This window comes from Citrus clementina, unplaced genomic scaffold (assembly GCF_000493195.1).
Source record: "Citrus clementina cultivar Clemenules unplaced genomic scaffold, Citrus_clementina_v1.0 scaffold_1, whole genome shotgun sequence".
NCBI lineage: Eukaryota > Viridiplantae > Streptophyta > Magnoliopsida > Sapindales > Rutaceae > Citrus > Citrus x clementina.
Window position 1 is genome coordinate 12582009 of NW_006263303.1, and position 24374 is coordinate 12606382.

Sequence of the window (24374 nt, forward strand, 5' to 3'; positions counted from 1 at the left end):
CTGTCCGACCAACCCTTAGGTATATCTCCACACCAGATCATGCACCCACACTTCTTTGGACACTCCTTGAATGGTTTTCACCACTCACTTGGTGGCGTAAACAATTACAGAATATATCTAACTTTCATCAGTTAGATCAAATTCCAGATCAAGAAGCAGATATGTTTACTTTGGTATTCATAGTCTACAGGCCCTATTTCCAACATCCTCAGACAAAAGACTACTGGACACAGGACATGGCGTATGAATGGAAAACATTCCCTCATCTTTTCCGTCTTGACCATGATCCTACAATCATCTCCACTCTCAAAGCCTACTTATTAGAACTCAATAATGTTCAACCTATCCTAACAGACATTCACCACACCTCCATTGGTCCTTCCCACACTCTTGAGATTTTACCAGACACTCAAATATGTACTCCAGGATCCAATTCCAATCCTCATGGCATTCTTGTTCGAGAACAACGACCCGACTACACTAATGTTCTCTTCCAAGACGCTCAAGACCCTTGGGCAAACTTTCAGTCTTTATTACAAACCCAAGAGACTTAGTACACTGTCACTAAACCAGGCTCTTCATCTACTCCAACTCATGCTCAACAACCAGCAAGCCCCGAATTAGATGAAGACTTCCTGATCTACCAAGAAATTCAAAGAGCAAAAGAAGAATATGAAAATGGAACCGGTGACGTGTCCCCATCCAGATTTCCCTCAACTCCATAATCACCTTGCATGGCTACAGAGTCATCCGGGAATCTCGGCTTTTCCTGCTTTCAATAAAAGACATAGGTCCTAGCTTGTCTAAAGTGTGTTTTAGCTTTTATGCTTTTGCTTTTGCTTTAATTATGGTTTGCTTTTGCTTGATGCTTAAAGCAAAGATAAGGGTCCTGTCTTATCTTTATCTTTATTTTAGCTTTCCAGCTTTATTTAAGAGCTCTTCCGTCCTTGTAAAATTCAGATTGCCCTCAATAATATTTCTAAGTTTTTCTTAAACTTCTATGACTTCCTAAGTCTCTTTTCTTCTTCTAGGTAACGAAGAAAATACTTGAGTTATTAAACTAAGAGCGTTCATCTCTATTTTCTATACTGAGTATGCTCTACACTTGCCTTGCTTCAAGGATCCTGTGTATCAGAAAAGTCCTGATTTATTTATAAAACCGATTTAAAATAAAACTGTTTTCTCACAACGTTCACCCTCAAATGTTTTCGGGTGGTATCGTGATCAATGGTTTTTGCTTTTTTAGGTTTTATATCTCAGAGACTATAGGTATATTGGTTGGAAACCATAACTTGTGGACTACTGGTCCAAAGGATAGTCTAGCACTATTATAGTTAAGGTGTAACAATGCCACATACCTGTATTCACCCAGTGGTATTTTTGGAAATAAATCCTAAACCAAAATCAAATCTGAATCTGAATCTAAATCTAAACAAATAGGAAAGAATCTAAATCAAATCAGAATCCTAATTGGCTTAAATGCCTTACATCAATTAAAATGGAAACTCGACAATTAAAAGAGTAATAACTGATTTGTTTCTCCACTAGCCTCCTCAAGAAACAGGAAAGTATTCGAAAAAGGAAAATAATATATTTTCCTTCCATAATGTGCAAGCTAGCTTCCTATTTCATGGAAGTGATTATTTGGAAAGTATCATGTGCGATTCCTTCAACGGGCCTCCATGAACTTGATTGAGCCCAAGTTGCTTGAATCAACCCATTAAGCGCTTTTTTGAATTTCTTTGCTTGAGCTCTTGTGACGAGTCTGACGGGAACTTGAATAGGATTTGAATACACCTCATCCCATGTGCTTGTGACAATTTTGTATTCAATCTCATCACCTTGTTCAAAGTATTTATGTAATGAAGATATCTGAAAAATATCTCAAAATTTTATTAATTAGAAAATGTATTTATAAATAAATCTATATGCTTTAAAGAGTAGATACTCCCAACAAGGTCCCACTCACTCTCAAAGCATACTTGGCATATTGCACATGCTCTAGGACTCTTAAGTGCGGGTGATAAAGGTTTCCCATTAATGACCATTGCAACAAGATTTGCCATATAACATTTTAATGTAATTTAGGGTGCCTATTATGTAAGTTTTCGACATGATTCCCTTAAGGAGATAATATTCTGTCTCAATGTGTTTTTCTTTCTTGTGATTTCTTAGTTCTTATAGTTGATCAATTGCGGGTTCTTGTGATTTCTTAGTTCTTATAGTTTAATAGATATAATTATTGTGGGTACCATTTTGATTTTTATGACTTTGTCACTGTTATATTGTTACACTACTAAACTTTAATAGATGCAACTGGTACAAGTACCATCTCAAGATCCTACAAGGACTTGTGAAGTTAAGCAGCTTCTTTTGTAGCTTCAAATAAAGCCACATTTTAAACTATGGTTACATAATATGTGATACCATAACTCATATCTCCACTACCCAATATAAACATGATTTAGAAATAAATTTCTTGGAATTGTTTTTTGACATAAAGTCATAACCTTTTGTAAAACTTACTAGCATGAGATCACCACCAAAATACATAAGCACATAATTTCTTAGTTCTTTTTAAAAACTAAATTAAACATTTAAGAATATTTTGATATTGGATGCTTGATGATATCTAATGATAATCTAACTGCAAAATAAGAGTTTGTCATGATATAAATAAGACTTTCCACTCACAACTCATGCATAGGTAGTTTGTCTCATTTTATCTATCTCTTCAAGCATACAAGAACATTGATGCTTAGAGAACATGAAATTCCATTTCTGAATGATAAAAATCATTCTTGGAATTTAAATGTTTAATCAAGATAGTATCTCATCAATATAGGCAGTTTGAGATAAAGTTAAAGTTTTATTCTTCTGATTTCACTAAAGATTGGTACTAAGAATACAACTTTTTTACTTTTGGGTTACTTTTATCAAACTGTTCTAGAGGATATTATCATTATAAAGAATTAACAATGCTACAGTCTTTCCCTGAATTTGTTGTACACACACAACTCAATCAAAGTCGATATGAATCCAAACAAATTAACTGTTTGATCAAATCTAATGTTCTATGACCAGGATGCTTGCTTTAATCCATAAATGGATCTTTACAATTTACATACCATGTGTTATTGTCCTTGTCCAACAAACCCATCTGGTTGTTGCATATAGATGTCTTTTTCAAGATGTCTGTTAAGAAATGAAGTCTTGACATTTATTTACCAAATTTCATAATCCAACACTGTACCAATGGAGATTAAAATCTTGATGGATTTAAGCATAGCAATCAGTGAAAAGGTTTCCTGATAATCGATTCCTCTTTTTTAGTACAGCCAACCTTGACTTTGGATCTCGGCTTTTTAGGGGAAGATGGCTGTGGTACAGGTCTTGGTTGGAGATTGGAAAAACCAAAGAATTGATTGTAAACGGGCTTGGAGTCAGGTGGTTGAAAAGATAGTTTAATCTGTCCATTGTTTCTTCTTTCAAACATGGCTTCTGATTAGGTTCTATTTACCTTTGATGTGCTGGACAGTAAAGTCATATTTGGAGAACCAAGTTTTGAGATTGAGGAGCCCGCAAGTTCTAGTTTCCAGCCAATATACACTTATCTGTCAAATACCAAATCCGAAAATTGTTCTTTAAAACCAGTTTTTCACGTTACCACCCGAAAACTTTTTTCTCATAGATGCACTTGTACCTTATAAGTTTTACACTATTTGGTGAGTTTACAAGTTCCCAGACATTATTAGAATACATAGATTTCATTTATTCATGCATGGCATTCTTTTATAGTTCAGCATCTCCATCTAATAGAGCTTCTTTGTAGCTAGTGGGATCTTGTACTTTGTCCATCTAAGAAAGCTTAATAAGCTTCTCATAATAACATGTACCGTGCCGGTAATCTAGTTATCCTCCCACGAGAAAGTTTTTTAAGTGGTTGCTATTTAGGGATAGTGTTATGATCATTAGATTGTTGCTCTTTCTTTCTCATGTTCTTAAACATATATAAAAAAATTGAGCATTAACTTGATCTTCTGATGGTTTTTCTAGTTTTATCTACTCTTAGGTTTTAAGTCATTTATATAGTCTTCCTTAAGGAAAGTAATTTGTATGTCTACAAATATATTCCTTTCTTGAGGCTTGTAAACTAGATTTTCCCTTATTCCTCTAGGATACTAATAAAATGCAAACTTCTAAACATGAATCCTCTTCTCGGCTTTTAATTCTAGTACAAATACTAGTGAACTCCAAATAAGAAGGTATCTCAAACTATGTTTGTGACTTTTCCATATTTCCTTAGAGTAATAGATACCGATGTAAATGAAACTATGTTCAATAGACTAAGTAATTTTAAATACTGGTATCTGGAATCAGAAAGGTAAATGATAAATCACTTGGAACATATCTTGTCTTATCCAAAAGAGTCTTAATTTTTTTGTTTAGTTACATTATTATATCAGTGTTCATTACAAAAGGGACTTTATCCCATTTTACAACCAAATAGACTTTGAATTCTCCAAAGATATATTCTTTGCTTTGATTAGGTCAAAGTTCTTTGAGTTTCTTGTCTACTCACTTGTCTATCTTATCCAGATACTCTTGAATTTCAAAAGCCACAACTTATGATGCCTTTAGACAAACCTAAATGCACTGAATCATCATCAATAAGATTGATAGAATATGCGTAATCTCTTCTAACATGTAAAATTATTAGCCCGTATACACTTGCATGCAATAAGTCATACAATACAATATTACACTTTTCCTTTGACTAAAAAAGAGCCTCAATTATTCTAAATAAGATTTATGGCCGTCAATGATCAATCTCAATGGGCCGAAAAAGCCTGTAATTAATCATTCTCATAAAATCTTGTTATAATTTACATGACTTAAACATAAATATCAGAGATGATATTAGTTAGAAGAAACATATCCTTTTCTTAAATGATGCGCATACTCTCTATCACCATATCTTGCTTTGAATAATCAATGGACTTATGTGATATAAATTGTCTTTGTAAAGTACCAAACTAGTAATAATAAATAGAGGATTTAAAAATATTAGTGTACTCCTATTCATTAAAAACAAGGCACCGAAATTAAATTCTTCTAATGTTTGGAACATAAAGAAAAATATCAAAAGCTAAACTCATAAAACTATAGTTTTGAAGCTTTCTTCACTTAGTCTCTCGGTTTCCTAAACCAAGTAAATGAATCACAAATAAGATTAGTTGCATTAGAATATACTATCGTGTGAATCAATATAAATCTAAACTAATCAGGAAACTTAAAGATTTCCCATGCCTAATTTTAATAATCTTAGGACAATCTATCCCTTTTGTTCACATTTTTAGCTGCTCCCTTTTGGCTTACCATCTCTTTTACTAGATAATTTTCTTATCCCAACTCTCTCCTACTTATCCTTGTCTTTTGACTTAGGCTTTGAAGACAATTCATTTTCAGGAAGTTTCTTGCTATAATAAAATTTTTCTGTGGCATGTAGTTCGGACATCAATTCAAGTTCATATCTTTATTACTCAAGATAAAGATGACCCTAAGCTCTTTAAATGCATCAGGTAAAGATTCAATCACCATTTTCAACACTATGAATCTCAACTTCATTCAAATAGTCCATCATTTTTAGGACAGTAACAATGAGTATTTTGCCCACTTCTTTGACAAAATGAGGACATAATCACATCATTTCAACACCACTTAGAAACCAAATCCAATATATACTACTTAGCTATTTTGTTAGCTTCACACCAATTCTCATACGACTCACTCTGATTTCTATAGTCATATAACATTGGTTTTAGAGGGCATAGTTGGATCAAAACATATTTGCAGCCTTTTGCAGTGAGAATATTAAATAGACTACGTTTCCAATCTAAGTAATTTTCGCCAGTGATAATCTAGTACAACTTTGGCAAACTATCAATTAAAGAAGTCATGCCTACGCCTGATTAACTATTAGATTATTTACTTTCATGTCGAAACATGATAAATAATTATCATTATCTTTTAGGGCCAAAATTAGTTAATAACAAATTTTGTTGATTGCATAACCATTGTTTCAATCTACATATCTTTCCTATCAAGCAGCCACCATTAGGGTCATTAACAAATTGAAAAATATTTCAATCTTATCTTTAAAGAAGTTCATCAAATAAAATGTATAATATATATACCCTCCCTCCGTAGCGAGCATTACCGCATTATGAAGTCGAGGTATATATATAATTTTATTATTGAACTAACAATAGAGTTCATAGGAAAAATGATCTTGAATTTTCCTGCTCTTACTCAATATTTTAAAGTTGTTTTCTCTTTGAATATTATTCAGATTATAATCTATATTGTTAATTGTATCCTTCCTAAAATAATATTTTGTAGATGTAATCTAATATTATTAAGCACATGCAAATATAAAAATATATATAGCTTGATTCATAATCTATAGATGCCATGTATTATGATGCATAGAGTGGCACTACCTATTCTATATGACATATTATCATGGCATGTTATCAACCAAATATAGCATATAGAAAAAAGCAATTAAACAATCTCAATTCATGGATTTTCCTAAGGAGAAATTGACTTAATCTACTAGCCTATTTCCTTCTTTCTCTTCCATGTACTTGCTTTTGTTCATATCCATTGGCTTTGGCACTTTTGAGCTTTTTAAGTTTATTCTTGGTTCAATTTTTTAAGATTAAATTTGGGCACCTATTGAATAAAATTCTATTGGGTCTTTGAAATAAAATTTTTATAAAAAAAACTAGACCCAACTAATTTAATAAAGTAAGCCCAAATTTATTATTGATCTTACCCAATTTCCATTTATATTACTCAAATTTGAAATCGTAAAATGGGCTTGGGACCAATATAAGTAAAATTTGGAAAAATAATTACTATTGGGCTTTATCAAATTTCTATTTATATTATTCAATTGAAAACCAAAAATTGGCTTGGATCCAATATAGGGGTTGGCAAAATGGGGTTCGGATAAACCCGATCGGATTTTGGGTTAATCGGGTTGGAGAAAAGTTCATCCAAATTCAACCCAAATTTTAGATCGGATTATATTTGGATTGGGTTTAAAATTCGGGTTTATTTATAATTATTTAGTTATTACAAGATTACTTTTATGAAATTATTTCATTTTAGTTCGTTTCCACTAATTTTCATAAAGAAACTATAAATTGAAATATGAATTCAAAATCTCAGGACCTTAGTGGACTTTGTGTTGGTGATGGTGGCTGATGGCTTCACTCGAATCAAGCGATGATCGATGGATCAAGCGGCTGTGGGTTTCATTAATGGCTCGCGGGTTTCGTCGGTGATTGCCAGAAGAGCATATTAGGTCGAAGTGAAGTGGAGCAGCCATCAATGAGCAACCAACGAATTCGATTATTGGTGCAGCAGATTTGATCGAAGTGGTGTGTTACTGCTAGCTCGCTGCTGTGTTGACATGCTTTTGCTGCTTGTTAGCTGTTTGTGTGAGTTGTGAGAAAGAAAAGAAGGAAGACTAACAGTGAAGTGTGACTTTGAAACATCGTTTTTATAACTTGTTTTTGTGTTTTTTTTAAGTGGAGTTGTGGTGCTTGTTTGAAACCTAGAGAGTGAGCAGTGAGCTATGGTGTTCATTTATAAGTTTTCATTTTCTTTTCTGTTGCCAACAAAATCAGATTTCAGATTGGATCGGCTTTTTTCCCGATCTAATCACGAACCAACCCTAATCTAATTTTTTTTAGATCATATCAGATCGGATTGGGTCGGGTCGGATAGTTTGCCCACCCCTATTCCAATATAAATAGATTTGAATTTTTCTACTAAAAACCAACATGGCAAGTGATACGAACCCCGCTAAGAACTCACGCGACCCTAATCAATTTAGTCTCCAAATCAAATCAAATCTAAACCTAGAATTGAATGGAACCACAACCCAGTGCTCAATGAAAGCATGAACCTTAATATGTGAGAATGCCACAATCAATTATGGACAATCTGGTTGATAATTCAAGAGAGTTTGTTTAAGAACCAAAGAGAATTAACTCTCTCAACAATTGCATCAAAATTGATCTGTCTCTATTTATTGGATGCGATTACATTATATTAGGTTGGTTAGAAGAATTTTTAAAAATAAATCCTAAACCAAAATCAAATCGGAATTTGAATCTAAACAAATAGGAAATAATCTAAATCAAATCAGAATCCTAATATGAAATAATCTAAATCATATCAGAATCCTAATATAAGCAAATAGGAAAGAATCTAAATTAAATCATAATCATCATCGAGTTAAATGCTTTACATCAATTAAAATGGAAAACTAGGCAAATAAAATAGACATCTCAAGAAACGAGAAAGTATCCAAAAAATGAAAAAACCGATTTTTGTAAAACGAAATTGTTTTCTCACAAGGGTCCCACCTTATCTCTTTCCTCCTAAGTGATTATTTGGAAACTTCAAGAGCCTAAATCATGCATTTATCATATGTAATTCCTTCAATGGGCCTCCACGAATTTGATTGAGCCTAAGTTGCTTGAATCAACCCATTAAGCATTTCTTTGAATTTCTTTTCTTAAGCTCTTGTGACAAGTCCAATAGGAACTTGAATAGGATCTACATATGCCTCATCCTACATGCTTGTGACAGTTTTGTTCTCAATCTCATCATTCCCCTCCTCTTGAAGAGGATTTGTTGTCAAATCATCGCCTACATCAAAATGACTCAAATCAGAAACATTAAAAGTAGCAATTACATTGTACTCACCGGGCAAATCCAGCTTGAATGCATTGTTAAAACTTGAAAAGGACCATCCCCTCGAGGTAATAACATAGATTTCCTTTGTTCAAGAAATCGTTCCTTGCGCATGTGTAACCACACCCAATCACTAGGTTCAAAGACTAGCTTATGTCGCCCTTTATTGGCTTGTTTAACTTATTGCTCAGTTCTTCACTCGATGTTGAATCATGGTCATCAGCATACAATTCCTTAATATGTTCAAAACCAAGGAGTTTAGCATTAAGTGTCGAGATTAAGACATGCCTACGAGAAAGCGCATCTGCAACAATGTTTTTCTTACCTTGCTTGTAACGAATAACATATGGAAATGTATCTATGAATTCTACCCATCGAGCATGCCTCTTGTTCAGCTTGTACTGGCCTTTAAGGTGTCTCAAGGAATCATGATCAATGTAAATCACGAATTGCTTAGGCCATGTTTCTAACGCTTGAACCAACGCATACAAGAAAATGAAGAGCTAGATGGCTTTAAGTTTCTTATCATAAATGTGCTTGAAAAAACTGCAGCAAATGTCCATGTATATATTTGAGAATAGTGTCGATAATAGAGAAGACAAGTTTCATTTCATTAAGAATGACTTGAATAAAGAGTCATTGGATGGCATCCTTTCATCTCTTGAAATGAATCCCAGTTGATACGTGTAAAATGCATTGCCTAATTGTGGCCATTATTCAACACATAACGTGCATGATATAGCCTCAACAATCTAAATATAAACGACCTTGTTTGCCAGTTTATAAGAAAATTAGATGGGAAGCCTATCCTCATCATATAGGGCATTCAAGCTGTTTCTTCACGTAAAACCAGAGGAAGATATGAGCCACAATCAAAACTACTAGAAAGTATCCTTTTATGATTTTTTTTCGTTTGCATTATTGCCTTTAATGGTATGACATTATATCCACCCCATGAATAGCTATGTATCATTATGTCTATGCTCAAGATCTTTAAATACGAGCTTCTTTTTCAAATTTAAGAATTGTCCTAATGGCAGCAACTTCGAGCAAGCAATTCAAGAATGTTTATTTGTTTTTTGGGTTTCTCTATGGAAAGTACAAAGAGTTCGTTCAAGCTGCTATAGATCTTGGACAAGTTCTTGCAGGGAGAAAAATACACCCGGTATATAGAGGAGGTGACTTAGGGGTATCAAAGCTTGTCTTAGAAGCTGCTTATCCTGGAGGAAGCCAAGTGTTAGGCATCATCCAAAAAACCCTAAAACCTTTGGGACGCCTGTCCGGCTTACCAACTGAAGACAATTTAGTTGTCCTATATATGCAAGAAAGAATAACTGAAATGCTAAATCAAGCAAACGCTTTCTTGCAACTATAGAGGCATTAGTTATAACTGCATCTTGGCCCATTTGAACATTCATAAAAAACTCATCGGTTTGTTAAATGTTAATAAAGTTTATGATGATTTTATAACATTTCTTAACTATGCATTCAAGAATAATTTCATTCCATTCATAACAAAAAAAACTTTTTACTTGTGCTTCAACAACTAATGAGTTATTTGATCTTTCACAAGCTTATAGACTAAAAGCTAAATCCCAGGACCTTTGTATTGGATTAATAAACTAATGATTATAGCAGCAGCCGTAGTAAGAAGTGCAAATTAGATTTAATTCTCTATTTGTAAATATTTTCTTATTTTTTCAGCGTTCAAGTAAAGTCTTCTAAACTCCTTTTCTTCAAGACAGTGAGAATAATGCCTCATTTTGGTTAGGGAAGGGAAATAGTTGACAGTTGTTGAATACTTGATAGTTGTGTTTGTTGTATTTTACCTACTTTTTCTGAATTTGTGAGTCGAGCATGGCTGAATATAGAGTCTGGTTATTCTAAAAATGCATCTTCTTAATCTCGGAGTCGAAGTTCCAAAAAAAAAAATTGAATTCTCCATTATGATATTATTGACTAACCCTTTTTCTCTACTTTGGCCATCTTAAGAGGTTCAACAGACCATTTTAGACACACACTCGGTAGGTGGCAGTGGTGGTAAGTTGAGATTTTGTAATACCTATTCCTTTTGTTTCATTCGTGAGCAACAACTAGAGAAAGTAGTCATTTGACCCCAAGAAAATGAAGAAGAGATGCTCTTACAAAGTAGCTAGATCTCCTACCTAAGCAATCGAAGAGTATTCGAGTAAAAACAGTGGGAGTTGATCAAGCTCATATTATGTGAGAACTCTTACTTAGTAACTGGATCTTATGCCTAAGCAAGCAGAGGATATACACGTAAAATAATGAGAGTGTAATTTTTCCAACCTAGCACTTTCTTAGTAAGCAGGCCTCTTACTTAGGTAGTTAGAGTTGGTAAGAATTACATTTTAAATAAACCTGCTGCCTAAGGAAGAAACTCTGATGAAATGGAAAGACTGAAAGTATTGCTTTATTTTGACCAAACCCTATAATCATTATGTCAAAACATCATTAACACAAAAGACATTTGCTAAATTATTGATTGATGGTCGAGTGGCAAAGAGGAGGAATATAAGTCTCAGAGAGTTCACTTATTTCATAAACAGATTTCAATTTGGGTTTGCATTTGCTAGAAATTATCATTTATTTTGCTATGGACTAGCAATAAGATGGTTGGTTGGTGTGTTGAGTACTGGAAAGTGTATATTTATATAGGGTAAAATCATCATTCGACACGCCAAGTCTCACTAACATCTCTACTTTTTGTATTCAAGTCCCTTAAACTTTGATTGTGTGTTTTGCTATAATTTGAGTGTTTTATGTACTTTAGGGGTATTTTGTTATTTCAAGTCCCAGGATGAGTTCTATTGCACTAGTTGCACGTTGGTTTTTATGGGACTTCCTTCTGATGATTCTTTGGACCCTTGCTTTTACTCTGATCTTAGAGCACTGGCATTCCCTTTCTCTTAGCTTGAAAATTCCTCTGGTCCATACTTTTATTCTTTCATTTTTCTTCCTTCTTTTCTTCATCTGCTTGCTCAATTACCAAAGCTCAATCGATGAGGTCGTTGAAGGAAGCATCACGAACTCCCGCCACCTTTACATCTTTTGCGAGATCTTTGTGTAATCCTTGCATGAAATGGTCCTTTTTTCAAATCTTCTGTTGCAACCATATGTGGAGCACAGACATTCTTCCTTATTGTAAGTAAACAAACTCTCTTCTTTTGGCTGAGCGAACAGTCTCTGAAAAGTATTTGTTATAGAAGTGTTCTTTAAATTCCACCCATTGCATTGTTGCTTCATTATGAATTCGTTTGATAAAGTCCCACCAGTATTCCGCCGCTCCTCGTAGCATAAAGGAGACACAAGTGACTTTTTCTTCTTCTGGCACTTTGGCTACTTCTATCATTCTTTTCATGGTTCGCAACCATTGGTCTGCTGCGATAAGATCTACACCTCCTTAGAATGTGGGTGGATTTAATCTTCTAAATTCGCTTCTTGCGTTGTTCATTTCCTGAGCATGTTCATCCCTTCTAACTTCTCTTTCCAAGAGCCGTGCCACAATGCTTGTAAGTCGATCAATTGCAGATTGCTCTCCTCAATTCCTTCTGCCCTTTTGCTTTTGTTACCCCTAGTGCTTGACATCTCTATGAGTTTTTAATCTAGTTTCTATGTGTTAGACAAATCAAATGTAAGATTATTTTCCTAATTACCTTAATTTCAAGTTTTAACTAAAAAGCAGAGCCTTGTCCTTCCCCTAGACTTGTGGATATGGACAGTCTATGGAATCACTTTAAACCTTGGGCTGGGCTGCGATACTCTCTTTCATCATACTAATCCCTATAATAGCCATCAATCTCTTCTCTAGCTAAAACTCTCTCCCTCCTACGTGCTTAGGGAGCAGGTTATGGCTTCCCCGTACGTGCATTCTCTACTTGATCCAAACGTTCAAGATGAGATTAAGGACAAAACTCTCACAAGCACGTGAAATCAAGCATATTCAAATCCTATTCAAGTTCCTGTCAGCCCATCACAAGAGCTCGATCAAAGAAATTCAAAGAAGCGCTTAATGGGTTGATTCAAGTAACTTGGGCGCAATCAAATTCATGAAGGCACATTGAAGGAATCGCATATGATAAATGCATGATTCAGGCTCTTGAAGTTTCCAAATAATCAGTTCCATAAAATATCAAGTTGGCTTGCACATTATGGAAGGAAAATATATTATTTTCCTTTTTCCGGATACTTTCCCGTTTCTTGATGAGGCTATTAGAGAAACAAATCAGTTATTTTTATTTTAATCGCCCATCAATTTTAATTGATGTAAGGCATTTAAACCGATTAGGAATATGATTTGATTTAGATTCTTTCCTATTTTTTTAGATTTAGTTTCTGATTTGATTTTGGTCTAGGGTTTATTTCTAAAATTTCTTGTAACCAACCCTATGTAATGTACTTGCATCTAATAAACATAGACATATTAGTTTTGATGCAATTGGTAAGAGAGTTATTTCTCTTTGGTTCTTAAACAAACTTTTTGAACTTACCATATTTCCGTGGCCAATCAGATCATCCATAACTGATTGTGGCGTCTTCACATACCAAGGTTTGTGCTTTCAATAAGCATTGGGTTGCGGTTCCATTCAATTCTGGGTTTAGATTCGATCTTGGGTACTAAATTGATTAAGGTTACGTCAGTTCTTGACGGGGTTCGTATCATTTGGTATCAGAGCCTAGGCACCAATGTTAGATTCATCTATCTTTATTGTTTTTCATTCTTATTTGAATTTTTCATTCTTGTTCTAGTATTGACCCCAAAAAAATTATGAATAGTGCCACGTGAGCAGTACTGCGTGAACAATGCTTAAAATCTTTTTACCTATTCCTTTTCTTTAAAAAGAAAGAGAGTCCCTAACCTCCACTTAAAATCTTTTGTTTATTTTTCCATTATTAGTGTCCTCGAAGTCCAAAAATGGTTTTACCCCATACATGAAAATTTTCGCTCAAAATTGAAACCCAACCTTACGTACGCATTGTATTCTTGAAATTCGATTCTCCTTAGTGTAATCTTTTAGAATTGCTGCTGGAATCTTAATATTGGTTTGATTAGTTTGATAAGAACTGAGTGAGAATTACTATGAGTGGAAAAAGGCGGGTGTGAGCATATTAGAGGGTAAAAGCCAATAAATTTGAGTGAAAAACGAGTGGAATTGAGTGAATCATTTTCTTGACTAAAACAAGTAAGGGAGTGAGATGAGATCCTTTCCACATTATTTCTAACTTTCTTTTGCAGATGTTAGCCATGAAACACAAATTAAGAGGATTAGTCTGCAACTACTCAAAATTTGCAAATTCATGCATTGATGGGAGAGATGAGAAGGATAATGAGGGCTGAATTAGAGCACATACACAAGCGTTTGGATCAAGTGGAGAACACATGTGTAGGGCAGTCACAACCCGTTCCCCAAGCACGTAGAAGAGAAAGAGCTCCAGCTAGAGGAGAGATTGATAACTATTATAGGGATGAGTATGATGAAGGGGAGGACTCAGTGGGTAGCAAGGAGAGCTTTGAGTGTGCAAGTAAAAGAAGACGAAGTAGTGCAACAGGAAAACATTTTCCATACTAGGTGCTATATTGAAGACAAGGGATGTAGTTTGATTATTGATGTAGGAAGTTGCACTAATGTTGCTAGTGATATCATGGTAGAGAAGTTAAGGTTTTCGACACTTAAACACCCATGACTATACAAACTACATTGGTTAAATTACAGTGGGGAAGTGAAAGTGAAGAAGCCGGTGTTAAGTGCTAGAAAGTGTATTTTATAAAGGAGAAAATCATCATTTTACACTCCAAGTCCCCCTACTTTTATGTATTTAAGTTCCTTGTGAATTAATTATTTGTGTTTTATTATAATTAAATATTTTATGTATTTTAGGGGGCATCATGGTCATTTCACAAGAAACGAGAAATCAGACAGCAAAACGGACAACAATTTTAAACTTAGGACAATCGAAAACCTTAGGAGCATAAAAGGGTAAACGACACTGTTCACATACACGATACTATTCACGACACTTTCACATATACAGACTGATGACGTGGTAGCATTTGATTGGACGAATGATGTGGCATTGACTGATGAGTTGGCATTGACAGATGAAGTGTCACGATCCTATTGGACTAAAATGATTACGTGGAGTTGACCGGTGACGTGGCAGTATGTTAGTGGACTTGAAAACGTGCTTATGATACATGCATTACACGGAATGACAGCCCTAATAATGTATTCTATCCAATCAAAACTTGCCACGTGGCGCAATCTTGAGTGTTCAAACTATTTTAATCTTATGGCCATGATTTACTCATTGTATCTATAAATAGAGGGCTTCCCCTATAATTTGACACCCCTAAATTCATTTTTGAGCTCCATTTTTTGTAATTCTTTCTCCATCTTGTATTTTCTACATATCTTAATAAATTTTCATTTTACCCCTAGTTCAATTATGAGTAGCTAATTTTCTTTCAAGCTTGGGTTGAAGATGAAGTCTCAACATGTTCCATGGGCTTAATTTGGTAAATTTACTTTTCTTCCCCTCTGATTTTTGTGGATGTTTTGACTTTTCGTCGACAGATAGTAATAATCTTGTCTAGAGTCAAAAGGAAACAAATCTCCCTCTTTCAATTTTTATTTACATAAAAAGCGGCACAAGACCATGGGGACCTTGACTTAACAATGAGTCCTTTTGACTCTAAATCTTTGATTTCATTTTTGCAATGTTGTTCCAATTCCATGTTCATCTGGATTGGACGTGCTTTAGTGGGGATCTGTCTTTCATTAAAAGAAGTTTCATAAGGTAGATCTACCATGTGTTGTTTTCTGTCCCAAAAAGCAGAAGGTAGATCAGCACAAATTTCTTTTTTAATGAGAGTTTTGAAATCAGAAATCTTTCTTTTAATGAAATCACTTTGTAATTGGCTTTCAATTCTTTGTAAGTTTAAATCTTTTTGTAAAAACATTAGATCACACTGTTTTGATTTAAGTAGGTTATTTATTCTGTTTTGATAAACAGAACAGGCTTTAACAATATTCAAATTCCTTGTTTTAGGTTTTTCAATAAAAGGGAAAACAAGTTTCTTGTTTTTTGCTTTGAAGGATATACTATCATAATTGACAGTATATGGAGTTATAAGATTTATAAAAGGAGTTCCCAAAATGATGGCATGATGAATATCATTTGTGAGGACAAAAGAAGTTTTAAAATCAAAACCATTATTATGGATTGAGGCTTCAACCTTGGAACTGACATTCAGTTTTGAATTATTAGCGGCAGAAAGTCTTTCTTTTGTTTTTTCATGAAATCTTTTGGGGACGATGTCTTCTCTAATGCAATTTAAATCGGCGCCAGTATCAAAAAGGGCAATGGCGTCCATTGCAAAATCATCAGAAAATATTAAAGTGACTTTAATCAAATACTTTCTTGTGGTGATTTGCTTTAAAACAAATAGAAAATCATTGGGTACTGACTCAATGTTTTCTACTTTAATATCATCACCATCATCAGGATTAGATTCATTGTCTAAATTATCCTGCAATTATTTTTGTAAAAGAAGTTGGATAGTATCAGAATCACTTTTTTGTTTTTCTTTTAAATCTCTGATTTCACATTTGATTTCTTTTATCTCTTTCTGAAGATCTTGGATATTAGGAACCGTCTTCTTTGTTTTCTTTTTATCCAAAATTTGAGTAAGATCATAAGAATTCTTTTTAACAATTGGGACTTTAGAAGTCTCAGCTTTATTAAAATCCAAAGTTTTCAAAAGTTTATCAAGATATTCTTTTTGAAGATTTGGATCAGAAATATGCTTTACAAGTTCAAGAAAAGTTTCTTGGTCTTTAGTCAAAACATTGATTTTCTTTAAATATGAATCAGATTCATATTCACTACTGCTAGATACAGAGTCATCTGAGTCAAAAAGCTCATCAACTTGATATGGATCACTGTCTCCCGACATGGAAGATTCGGAATCAGAAGATTCGACAAGAAGGGGGGCTATTTTGGAAAGGATTTCCTCATCGAGGTCAAGTTCATGAAGCTTTTTGTTCATCCTGCAATAATTTGCAGTATGACCTTTCATGCCACATTTATGACATATAGCTTCTTTGTAATTGAAAGGGGTCTTTGGTTTGGCTCGAAACTCTTTTCTTTTAGAGAATTTGGGTTTCTTATAAGGCCTCGAAGGTTTCTTATAAGGAGGTTCTCTAAAATTACGAAAGGGTTTCCTAAAAGTTTTTGATTTGTAATGTTTCCTGCGAGGTTTAGTAGAACACTCTCCATTACAATCTTTGGGATAAGAAGTTTTAAAGGGGTCATAATTGAATTGTTTACAGAAACCGCCTAACTCTTGTTTAGACCTTTTAAGTTCCCACTTAAGACGTTTCTGTAATTTCAAATCTTGACAAATCTTTAATCCTTCTTTATTGACGAAACTGACAAGTTCACCGTAGGTAAGCTCGTCATAAGGAATACGATTATCATAAAGGGCTTTGATGGAATTTCTTACTTTTACACCTAGAAGGGTAGGTAATCCAGCAAGAAATTTTTCTTTCCAAATTATATGATTTGCATCATCCCTTAGAAATAGTCTGGTAAAAAATGAGGTTTTGTAACTTTGAAATTCACTAAGATTCCTACATCTTAAATTATGTAGTAACTCAGCGTTTTTATCACAAAGGTGTGAAGGGTCACCAATGAAATGGAGGGAAATGGTTAAAATTAGAGTAGCAACAGCATCCTGAATTGGATTGTTGAACTCATCAAGAATAGGGACTCCATTTTCATCGACTTGAATGGAATTTAGAATGTCTAATTGTTGCTGATTAGTGAGAAGATGATCCCACCAACCTTTTAATTGACCAGTAAAACCGGCAATGAGGATTTCTAATATAGCACGATCAGAAGTTCATGCTTGGGTTTTATAGGCATTGGCTGCCATTGTCATTTGTTGCAACAATCCTAGGATATTGTATTCGGAAATGCCATCAATATTCCACTCATAGACTGAAGATGCATTATATCGGGATTGATTTAATGCACTTGGTCTATTATCTATTGCTAGATCCGGTGGAGTCTTGACAGTGGGAAGGGCTAATTCCCAATGAATTTTGTTGGCTTTAGGAGTAGAAGGTTCTTCTTTGAAGGCTTCTATATCAGAAGAGGCTATAGACATTTGGTCTTGTTCTAATACTCCAATCTTGCTAGATTGAGGAGTATCAGGGGCTATCTGAACTTTGCTAGATGAGGAAGAAGCAGCTTCTATCCTATCTAATTGTTCTCTAATGGCTTTAGCAAAATCTGATTTTGACTCTTGAACAAGCTTTTGGCTAGTTTTCGAAACCTGAAAGGGTTTGAAAATAGGTTCCTTAAGCTTTTTGTCAGAATCCGATTTTGTTGGAATAGGAGAAATTGATGGAACAGTAATGGTTGACTTCTGGATTTGGTTTTCTATCCTAGTCAACTGCTTTCCGATTGTATTTAAGTTAGTATTACATAAATTATTCTGTTGGATAATACTACTTAAATTTGCCTCAGAATCATTTGTTTTTGGAATTTTGTAATGCGAAGCTCGAATTTGGACAGGAGGTTCACCGTGATCAACGATTATACTCCGAAGAGGTGGGTGTTCGGACTCTATAGTTCTATCACTATCAAGAAGTTTCCATTCAGGAACTTTCTTCCTAATAGTAATAGGGTTTGACTCTTTAAAAGGATAAGAGATGTTGTTATCAGAAGAATATATCTCAAACCAATCAAAAAACAATATATGAATTTTATGAAAATTCACAAATTCATAGTAAGTTTGTTGGATTTCTTTTCTTTGGTTTAAAAAGTGTTTAAAAAACCAAAGTCTTTTTTCTTTGTTTAAATCAGAATAAAAATCATTATGCAGAAAAGTTTTATCTAATTCAAATTCTTTTTCAATGACATTAATGACATTTTCTGTAACAGCAGAAAACGTAGGGGAAGTTGGAGGAGAAGGTTCCTTCTCTTCCTGACTTTGTACATGTTGATTACTAGTGTAGATCGGATGAGGAACACTAGTGGTGTAATCAACTGATTGAATGGAGGTACTAGGTATATCTGAAGTAGAAAACCTAGGTTGACTTTTTATGGACTGAAAAGGGAGATTTATAAGGACAGCAAGGACAGCAAGGATAGAAGTATCCAAGCCTTCTTTGGTCAAAGGTTTTATTCCTACTTGGATTAAACCAATGTGAATATATTTGAAATTCTTTTCTTTTAATTTCTTTAAAGATTTTTCTGAAAACAAATAAATTGTTTCAAAAGGCTCTGAAAGAGTTATATCACGTTCTTCAGTCTTTATAATATAATCATGCTTTAAAAGATCAAGCATTTTTGTTTTGTAAATCTTTTCTTTGGAAATTTTTGGAAGTTCCCAACAATCAATTGCTTTATCAAAGTTCTCAATAATGAATTCTTCTGAACTCACAACATGCTTTGACTCACTAGTCTTCCCGGAAGAAGAGCTAGAAAAGGAAGATGTTCTACAGATCGGAGGATCCATGGTCAAGATCTTATGGTCTATTTTTGGTTTGGTCAAAATGGCTACAGGTATGGATTTAAAGCCCTCAGCGGAATCCTTATCCTAAAACGGGACTTACAACCAGTAAAAATTCACCACAAAACAAAACTTCAAAATAAAACACAAGATTTTAAACACGAAACTCTAAACAATAAAACACTTTCCTTCCCTTGGCTCTGATAGTAATAATCTTGTCTAGTGTAAGATTATTACTATTTGGCACAATAAGCCCTTATCACTATATTGATTAGAGTGAGGTCACAATTACCTAATCTTGAGCCCATAGACTTTGAACTCGAAAAAATACTTCACACACACAAACACATTGCAATTAAAAATAAAATTGAAATGGATTTGCAACAACAACAACAAGCACTACCGGAGAGGCCATTTAACGACCACTTCAGTCCCCTAGCTAACTTGAGCACATCATGCATAAGATACCCAAATGTAGCTGATAGGAATTTTGAGTTAAAACCTAGTGTGCTAAATTGTCTCCCAACATTCTATGGTCTAGAAAATGAAGACTCATTTAATCATCTGAATGATTTTCATGGTGTTTGTCAAACTTTTAAATATGAGAATTTTTCAGATGATGATGTTAAACTTAGATTATTCCCATTTTCTTTAAAGGATAGAGCTCGTTCATGGTTCAATACATTGCCTGCTAATAGCATTACATCATGACAACAAATGGTAACAAAATTTTTGAATAAATACTTCCCAATATATAAAACAAATGCTATTCGCAAGAAAATTTCAGAGTTTACCCAGAGAGAAGACGAGCAGTTTTTCGAAGCATGGGAGTGATTCAATGGGCTACTCTTGAAGTGTCCACATCATGAGTACGAGAAATGGCACCAATACCAGTACTTTTTGGAGGGATTATTGCCACATGTACAAGAATGACTAATGGCAACAAGTGGGGGAGAGCTAATGTCAAAAAGAGATTTGAGATTTCTTCCAGCGACAAGCAGATAATTCCCAACAACGGAGTCGATCACTTAGGAATATTAAAAGAATTAAAGGAGTGAATGAGGTTCACAGTGACGAGTCAAGTTCAGAAATTAAAGAAGTCAAAGAGATGGTTGAAGGTCTTTCCCGACAAATAACATTGTTAACGGCTGCTAAATCAACAAAGCCACATAATCATGACTCATACCCAGATCAAGCCAATGCCATCGGTGTAATGAGAAAACCATTAAACTACAACCCTTACTCCAACACATATAATCCTGGATGGAGAGACCATCCCAATTTTTCATAGTCTTAAAGATTCCAACATAATGGACCAGCAACTCCAGCTCCACCAATGCAACCAATTCCTCAAGTTCCTCAAGTCTCTCAGCCACCATTTAGACCATACAATTAGAACCAGAACTACTCTCAACCCAGACAATGGGAGGATGCATTCTATAATTTCAAGAATCTTACTCACTCCACGATCGAGCAACAAAACCGTACCATTGATGAACTACCAAATAGAATGAGGGCAAGATTTAACTCACAAACCCAATTAGTTTCGAACCTCGAAAAGATGGTGGGACAGCTTGCCTTTTCAGTTTAAACCTTGGCAATGATTGTGGAGAAAGGAAAATTCCCAAGTCAACTAATGCCTAATCCTAAAGGAGTGCGTGGAGAGGTTAAAGTCGTCATGACCTTGCAAAAGGAAAGAAGTCGACAACGAAGTTGAGATGTCAGTGACAAAATAACTCAAATTATATTTGTAAATGCTGAGGATTCATCATCAGAGGAGAAAGAAGAAACCAACACACGAGAATACGTTCCTAGAGCTTCATTTCCCCAAAGGTTAACTAAAGGAAAGAAGAGAAAATCCACAGGTGAGATTCTTGAAATCTTTAAATATGTAAGTGTTAACATCCCTTTGCTTGATGCTATAAAACAAGTGTCATCTTATGTCAAGTTTCTTAAAGACCTTTGTACTAAAAAGAGAAACATTCACGTTCAAAAGAAAGTATTTTTAATAGAAAATGTTAGTTCTATACTCCAACACAAAATTCCTCTAAAATACAAAGACCCAGACTCCCCCACTATTTCATGTAGTATAGGGAACCAAACAATTGAGAATGCTTTGTTGGACTTAGGAGCTAGTATAAATCTGTTGCCTTAGCAAACCACCTGCGTCCAATGACCACCTAGCTTGCAGATCGATCCATGAAAATACCTCATAGTATTGTGGAGAACGTGCTTATCCAGGTAGATAAGTTTTATTTTCCTGTTGATTTCATTGTAATTGACACTCAACCAGATTAGGATTCTAGGAAACACATCCCCATTATCCTAGGCCGACCTTTCTTGGCAACTGTCGATGCTCACATTCAATGCAAGATTGGAAATATGCAGTTGTCCTTTGGCAATATGACAATGGAGCTAAATATCTTCAACATTGCCAAACAACCTCACAATGCAGATGATAGAATTGTTGATGTGGATTTAATAGAAGAATTAGTTAATAATATTTTTCTTTCAAACCTTAGTGATGACCCTTTACAACACTTTGGAATATGCGTTCTTAGGAGAAGGAAGCACTCTACCAGTAATCATTTCATCATCCCTAAATGACAAACAAAAAGGTAAGTTGTTGGAAGTTTTAAAAGAGCACAAAGGAGCATTAGGATGGACCATAGCCGACATAAAATGTATAGACCTAGTAGACTGCATGCATTATATTCACCTTGATGAAAACACTAAACCTACCCGAAAATGCAATGTTGGTTGAATCCTAACATGAAAGAAGTTAGAACTGAAGTCCTTAAAGTATTAGACGCAGGTATCATTTACCCAATTTCTAATAGTTCATAGGTCAATCCTATGCAAGTTGTCCCTAAAAAGTCAAGAGTCACAGTAGTTACCAATGCTGATAATGAACTATTGATACCCACTAGAGTGACTACAAGGTGGCGCGTATGCATTGATTATAGAAAGCTGAATTCTGTCACACGTAAAGACCATTTTCCTGTACCATTTATCGATCAAATGCTTGATAGATTAGCAGGTCATGAATTTTATTGCTTTCTAGATAGCTACTTAGGATATATTTAGATTCCCTTAGCACCAAAAGATCAAGTGAAAACCACTTTCACTTGCCCTTTTGGTACTTTTACATATAGGAGGATACCATTTGGATTATGTAATGCACATGCTACATTTCAACGATGCATGTTAAGCATTTTTTCTGATATGGTTGAACGATTCCTTGAAGTCCTTATCGATCAATATTTATATCATCTAACACTAGTTCTGCAGAGATGTATAAAGAAGAATTTGGTTTTAAATTGGGAGAAGTGTCATTTTGTGGTAAAACAATGTATTGTTCTCGGTCTCATCATTTCAAGCAAAGGTATTGAGATTGATAAAGCCAAGGCGGATCTCATTTCCAATCTTCCTCCACCTAAAATAGTCAAAGAAGTAAGATCTTTTCTTAGGCATGCTGGTTTTATAGACGTTTCATTAAAGATTTTAGCAAAGTTTATAGACTCTTATGCAATCTTCTTGCTAAGGATATACCTTTTGTCTTTAATGATTCATGTCTCGCATCATTTGAAAAGCTAAAGTAGTTGTTGACATCATCACCCATCATTCAGCCCCCAAACAGGAACTTACCATTTGAGCTCATGTGTGATGCATATGATTATGCAGTAAGAGTAGTATTAGGACAAAGAGTTGATCGAATTCCCCATGTCATTTACTATGCTAATATGACATTGAATGATGCACAATTGAACTATTCAACCACTGAAAAAGAAATGCTAGCAGTAGTGTTTGCATTAGAGAAATTTTGATCTTATCTCATTAGATGTAAAATAATTGTGTTCACAGATCATACTGTTCTTAAATATCTTCTTCCAAAGAAAGATTCAAAAGCTAGACTAATTCGTTAGGTGTTACTTTTGCAGGAATTTGACTTGGAATTCAAAGACAATAAAGGCACAAAAAATGTTGTGGCTGACCATCTCTCTCGTCTCAATTTTGACACAATTATAGAACCATTAACATTGAATGAATTATTTCTAGATGAACAATTGATGAGTGTGAAAATATTACCATGGTATGCTGATATCGTTAATTATCTTGTTACATGTCAACTTCCAGAGCACCACTAAGTAAGACAAAGCCAAATTTTTTACAGAAATAAAGAATTTCTTTTGGGATGACCTTTATCTATTCAAGTATTGTGCAGATCAAATTGTCAAATGATGTGTCCCAAAAAATGAATTTCAAAATATCATTTCATTATACCATAAACAAGCTTGTGGAGGCAATTTTAGCGGTAAGAAAACAACTACTAAAATTTTACAATGTGTTTTCTATTGGCCAACTGTATTTCGAGATGTTTATACTTTTTGCTCTTCATGTGATAGGTGTCAACGAATGGGGAGCATTACACGAAAGAATATGATGCCACTAAACCCAATTTTAGTGGTTGAGATTTTTTATGTATGGGGTATCGACTTTATAGGACCCTTTCCCCCTTCTTTTGGCCATCAATACATATTGGTTGTTGTTGACTATGTATCAAAATTGGTAGAAACAATTCACGTAGAACCAATGATCACAAAGTGGTGATAGAATTTTTGAAAAGCAATATTGTTTCACGCTTTGGATCCCTCGAGTAATAATCAGTGATGGTGGTGCCCACTTTTGTAACAAATCATTCAAAGCTCTTTTGACAAAGTATTCCATTAATCACAAAGTGGCGACCCCATATCATCTGCAAACCAGTGGCCAAGTTGAAATCTCAAATCTAGAAATAAAGCATATTAGAAAAGACGGTGAGGCCAGACAGAAAAGATTAGTCATTGAGACTCGATAATGCATTATGGGCATATAGAACAGCTTTTAAGACCCCGATTGGGATGTCACCCTACAGGCTACTGTATGGAAAAGCTTGCCACCTACCTGTGGAACTCGAGCATCGTGCATACTGGGCCATCAAGAAATTCAACTTTGATGTCAGAGACAAATATAAGTTGCTTGAAGGAATGCACATGTCATAATAAATACCAAGTGA

At 34.5% G+C, this 24374-nt stretch overlaps 1 non-coding gene across 1 annotated transcript; it reads right to left on the minus strand.

The window, feature by feature from the left end:
- Window positions 1-20086: 20086 nt before the first annotated feature.
- Window positions 20087-20189, minus strand: LOC112095954. Its single transcript, XR_002904114.1, has one exon. It is a non-coding gene; the product is annotated as a small nucleolar RNA R71 (small nucleolar RNA).
- Between the last annotated feature and the right edge of the window lie 4185 nt (window positions 20190-24374).